We start from the raw sequence: 5,874 nt of genomic DNA, 5'->3' as shown, positions 1-5,874 counted from the left end.
CAGTATACGTAGCCGACCCTCAGCCAGACGTGGCCCGGGAACGGAATCCATGGACCGCAATGTGCGTTCGAAACGTCGATGTTCATAGTGTCCTGCAGTTCACATGTCGACGCGCAATTTGCTGCGTTCTTCATCGACCCACGAGCCGAGTGATCCACCGTCCTGGGTGATCTTTATCTTTTCAGTTCTCCACCGTCTCTTTCAAGACAGTTGCAGAGGCGGGACTGAGGCGTTTGACGGCCCCTGTTCCATTACTTTGTGTCCAACGGCCTGACGGCCGATGGGCGTCGTACGGCTCCACACCGGAGCGGACAGGCACTCGGGCGAAAGTCATTCAAAACCGGCGCCAGGCGCCAGGTGCCGCAGGCCAGCCGCTCCAGAGCTTCAGCGCTCGTACCACACAACAACACTTGCGCTAGTTTTGAGAGGCACGCGTGGTTCCGCACGCGGCGCACGGCTACTGCCGTACAGGTAGCGTGTTGCGCGACACGACACGCACATCGAAAGACATGCAGTCTAGTCGGTAATGATCCTTCCGCAGGTTCACCTACGGAAACCTTGTTACGACTTTTACTTCCTCTAAATGATCAAGTTTGGTCATCTTTCCGGTAGCATCGGCAACGACAGAGTCGATGCCGCGTACCAGTCCGAAGACCTCACTAAATCATTCAATCGGTAGTAGCGACGGGCGGTGTGTACAAAGGGCAGGGACGTAATCAACGCGAGCTTATGACTCGCGCTTACTGGGAATTCCTCGTTCATGGGGAACAATTGCAAGCCCCAATCCCTAGCACGAAGGAGGTTCAGCGGGTTACCCCGACCTTTCGGCCTAGGAAGACACGCTGATTCCTTCAGTGTAGCGCGCGTGCGGCCCAGAACATCTAAGGGCATCACAGACCTGTTATTGCTCAATCTCGTGCGGCTAGAAGCCGCCTGTCCCTCTAAGAAGAAAAGTAATCGCTGACAGCACGAAGGATGTCACGCGACTAGTTAGCAGGCTAGAGTCTCGTTCGTTATCGGAATTAACCAGACAAATCGCTCCACCAACTAAGAACGGCCATGCACCACCACCCACCGAATCAAGAAAGAGCTATCAATCTGTCAATCCTTCCGGTGTCCGGGCCTGGTGAGGTTTCCCGTGTTGAGTCAAATTAAGCCGCAGGCTCCACTCCTGGTGGTGCCCTTCCGTCAATTCCTTTAAGTTTCAGCTTTGCAACCATACTTCCCCCGGAACCCAAAAGCTTTGGTTTCCCGGAGGCTGCCCGCCGAGTCATCGGAGGAACTGCGGCGGATCGCTGGCTGGCATCGTTTATGGTTAGAACTAGGGCGGTATCTGATCGCCTTCGAACCTCTAACTTTCGTTCTTGATTAATGAAAACATACTTGGCAAATGCTTTCGCTTCTGTTCGTCTTGCGACGATCCAAGAATTTCACCTCTAACGTCGCAATACGAATGCCCCCGCCTGTCCCTATTAATCATTACCTCGGGTTCCGAAAACCAACAAAATAGAACCGAGGTCCTATTCCATTATTCCATGCACACAGTATTCAGGCGGGCTTGCCTGCTTTAAGCACTCTAATTTGTTCAAAGTAAACGTGCCGGCCCACCGAGACACTCAACTAAGAGCACCCTGGTAGGATTTCAACGGGGTCCGCCTCGGGACGCGCAAGCACGCCTTCGGCTCGCCCCACCGGCAGGACGTCCCACGATACATGCCAGTTAAACACCGACGGGCGGTGAACCAACAGCGTGGGACACAAATCCAACTACGAGCTTTTTAACCGCAACAACTTTAATATACGCTATTGGAGCTGGAATTACCGCGGCTGCTGGCACCAGACTTGCCCTCCAATAGATACTCGTTAAAGGATTTAAAGTGTACTCATTCCGATTACGGGGCCTCGGATGAGTCCCGTATCGTTATTTTTCGTCACTACCTCCCCGTGCCGGGAGTGGGTAATTTGCGCGCCTGCTGCCTTCCTTGGATGTGGTAGCCGTTTCTCAGGCTCCCTCTCCGGAATCGAACCCTGATTCCCCGTTACCCGTTACAACCATGGTAGGCGCAGAACCTACCATCGACAGTTGATAAGGCAGACATTTGAAAGATGCGTCGCCGGTACGAGGACCGTGCGATCAGCCCAAAGTTATTCAGAGTCACCAAGGCAAACGGACCAGACGAGCCAATCCGATTGGTTTTGATCTAATAAAAGCGTCCCTTCCATCTCTGGTCGGGACTCTGTTTGCATGTATTAGCTCTAGAATTACCACAGTTATCCAAGTAACGTGGGTACGATCTAAGGAACCATAACTGATTTAATGAGCCATTCGCGGTTTCACCTTAATGCGGCTTGTACTGAGACATGCATGGCTTAATCTTTGAGACAAGCATATGACTACTGGCAGGATCAACCAGGGAGCTGCGTCAACGAGAGCTGAGCAGCCGGCCGCCCGGGAGTGTGTCCCGAGGGCCCGCGCGAACACGCAAGCGTCCGCTCAATTATTCTGCAAACAGGAGGAGGCTGAGCTCCCCTGCACGATACACCTCGAAACCCTCTCAGGTCCCGGCGGCGCGCAGCGCCGTCCTAAGTACTTGGTCGGGTTCGAGAGAGGCGCAATCGCCCGGAGATAGGCGAGTAGACGCTTTCAGTGCGAACACCCGTGCTCCCAACTGAGCTTGCCGCTGCCGACAGAGGCCCGGGAGCGTGCTGTCGTGGCATTGCCGGCGGGAAACAACACGCGCCACCTACGGTGACCGGCAGCTCCAACGCCAGCGCCACAGAAGGGCAAAGCCCCACTTGGGTGCAGAAGCGAACTCTCCCAGCACAGCGCACGCGCCAACACGTCCGCAGAGCTGCGATACAAACCACCTGCGAGAACCGCTGGGGGCGACCGAGCAGCAGACGGCGTCGCGACGCCGAGTGCCGGGCGGCGGCGCATCCTCAACGCACACAGTCCGCAATCGGACCAGCACACTGCAGATGTCCACCGCGCTTCGCACCGGGCTCGGCAGAACCCACTTTGGCCGCCTGGCGCCGCGCGCAGGGTGCGCCGGCGCGATAGCTGGGACGCCAGCCGGGCCCGTCGGCCGGCGCTCCTGCCACTGGGCGCCCCCCACCAGCCGGCTGTAGTGCGTGCGCTCACGCAGCGCGCGGCCAGCACGCCGGGCGGCCCCCCCTCACCGGCCGGGGACTGTCCCGCCAAGCCACAGCCTCGTATCGCTTCATACCCACATGGCCAACTCAGGTTCGGGGGCATGGCGGGTACCGCCGAAACAACCGGTTCACAGATGTACCGATCGTCGCTATCACCGATGCACCTGCAGCGCGAACAACCGCTCAACAACTGATTTCCAGTTCATTTGCGGATCTTTGGCAGCAAACGTATACGTCAATCTACATTTGCGAAATCTACGATTCTGGCATGCCTGCATGTTATGTGTCACGACACGCTACATCAGCCCACATACACACTGCGGCATGTACACGAGAGAACACGTGGAAGATGGTCCGCGCACGTGTGCAATGTCCCTTGCGCGGTCGACTGTCAACCGGCCTCTGTAGCATGTCGCAGATGTGGAACGCGGTCCACCGTGCTATCATGTTGTGTGGGGCAATACGATTAAATAGGAAAACCCTCGTCGCTACATCAACAGACGGCTCACGCTGATTCCCGGCAGAGGGAGGAGGGGGGGGGGGGGGGGCCAACATGCAATACTTTCGTCCGTACCTACTTACCACATGTCTGTACGGCGTACAACAGTGCAATCTCGCTGTAATGGGGAGACGAGACAAGTAGCATCGTGCACAACATATGGCCCTTATGATTCGCCATTGTAGGGCGCAGCCGGTGTACGGTCAAGCATGTGCCACATTATGTCACTCAGTACGTAACGACGGATGATCAGTGTGGGTTACGCGTACATCAGCGGACAGTCCACACAGGCCGTACCACAACGTACACTGACTGCATCGACAACCGAATGCAACTGAACAGCTGCAAGGCTCATTTCACAAACAAACGCCTGACCGACCAGCTTGGAAGGGCAGGAGGGGAGGGCGATATTCGTTCTGTAGCGGTACACCCTTCCAGTGGTTAGCGGGACTGTGTAGAAAGTACGCAACACTCGAAAGACCTTTATGTGAGGGTACGCACCATGGCATCAAGAAATACACATGACACCAGAGGATCCAAGCAGTGAACTATGTTCAGAGGGTTGCTGTTAGGCAAAGCTACATTCCTGTGACGTTACATGTGACAGTTAAGGTGCAGTGTAAGTTAGGTTAAGGTGCAGTGTAAGTTAGGTTAAGGTGCAGTGTAAGTTAGGTTAAGGTGCAGTGTAAGTTAGGTTAAGGTGCAGTGTAAGTTAGGTTAAGGTGCAGTGTAAGTTAGGTTAAGGTGCAGTGTAAGTTAGGTTAAGGTGCAGTGTAAGTTAGGTTAAGGTGCAGTGTAAGTTAGGTTAAGGTGCAGTGTAAGTTAGGTTAAGGTGCAGTGTAAGTTAGGTTAAGGTGCAGTGTAAGTTAGGTTAAGGTGCAGTGTAAGTTAGGTTAAGGTGCAGTGTAACTTAGGTTAAGGTGCAGTGTAACTTAGGTTAAGGTGCAGTGTAACTTAGGTTAAGGTGCAGTGTAACTTAGGTTAAGGTGCAGTGTAACTTAGGTTAAGGTGCAGTGTAACTTAGGTTAAGGTGCAGTGTAACTTAGGTTAAGGTGCAGTGTAAGTTAGGTTAAGGTGCAGTGTAACTTAGGTTAAGGTGCAGTGTAACTTAGGTTAAGGTGCAGTGTAAGTTAGGTTAAGGTGCAGTGTAAGTTAGGTTAAGGTGCAGCGTAACTTAGGTTAAGGTGCAGCGTAACTTAGGTTAAGGTGCAGCGTAACTTAGGTTAAGGTGCAGCGTAACTTAGGTTAAGGTGCAGCGTAACTTAGGTTAAGGTGCAGCGTAACTTAGGTTAAGGTGCAGCGTAACTTAGGTTAAGGTGCAGCGTAACTTAGGTTAAGGTGCAGCGTGGGTTAGGTTAGGGGCCAACGTGGGTTAGGTTAGGGGCCAACGTGGGTTAGGTTAGGGGCCAACGTGGGTTAGGTTAGGGGGCCAACGTGGGTTAGGTTAGGGGCCAACGTGGGTTAGGTTAGGGGCCAACGTGGGTTAGGTTAGGGGCCAACGTGGGGTTAGGTTAGGGGCCAACGTGGGTTAGGTTAGGGGCCAACGTGGGTTAGGTTAGGGGCCAACGTGGGTTAGGTTAGGGGCCAACGTGGGTTAGGTTAGGGGCCAACGTGGGTTAGGTTAGGGGCCAACGTGGGTTAGGTTAGGGGCCAACGTGGGTTAGGTTAGGGGCCAACGTGGGTTAGGTTAGGGGCCAACGTGGGTTAGGTTAGGGCCAACGTGGGTTAGGTTAAGGGCCAACGTGGGTTAGGTTAAGGGCCAACGTGGGTTAGGTTAAGGGCCAACGTGGGTTAGGTTAAGGGCCAACGTGGGTTAGGTTAAGGGCCAACGTGGGTTAGGTTAAGGGCCAACGTGGGTTAGGTTAAGGGCCAACGTGGGTTAGGTTAAGGGCCAACGTGGGTTAGGTTAAGGGCCAACGTGGGTTAGGTTAAGGGCCAACGTGGGTTAGGTTAAGGGCCAACGTGGGTTAGGTTAAGGGCCAACGTGGGTTAGGTTAAGGGCCAACGTGGGTTAGGTTGCCAGAGATGTGTCAAATCAGGATGTACGTTTGGCTGGTGTCAGGTGGTGGGTTGGTTCGATGCCTTTATAAGGGGTGTGGCCAAAGGGTATTTTATTACTTGTACCTTTTGTGTTGTGGCGTGGCGTTGCGTCCTGTGTTGATACTGGGTGGACCACTGTGGGTGTTGCTGGCTGATTTGAGCTGCGTTGTTTGCGGGTGATG

At 54.2% G+C, this 5,874-nt stretch overlaps 2 non-coding genes across 2 annotated transcripts; both read right to left on the bottom strand.

Annotated features, from left to right (window-relative positions):
* Nucleotides 1-13: 13 nt before the first annotated feature.
* LOC126329643 (5.8S ribosomal RNA) lies at nucleotides 14-169 on the bottom strand. The gene has a single exon (XR_007562400.1). It is a non-coding gene; the product is annotated as a 5.8S ribosomal RNA (ribosomal RNA).
* Nucleotides 170-524: 355 nt separating this feature from the next.
* On the bottom strand, nucleotides 525-2,417 carry LOC126329652 (small subunit ribosomal RNA). Its single transcript, XR_007562409.1, has one exon. It is a non-coding gene; the product is annotated as a small subunit ribosomal RNA (ribosomal RNA).
* Nucleotides 2,418-5,874: the final 3,457 nt, after the last annotated feature.

This window comes from Schistocerca gregaria, unplaced genomic scaffold (genome assembly GCF_023897955.1).
Source record: "Schistocerca gregaria isolate iqSchGreg1 unplaced genomic scaffold, iqSchGreg1.2 ptg001205l, whole genome shotgun sequence".
Classification (NCBI taxonomy): domain Eukaryota; kingdom Metazoa; phylum Arthropoda; class Insecta; order Orthoptera; family Acrididae; genus Schistocerca; species Schistocerca gregaria.
Note: the sequence above shows the minus strand (reverse complement) of the source record. Positions and strands in the feature narration are given on the sequence as shown.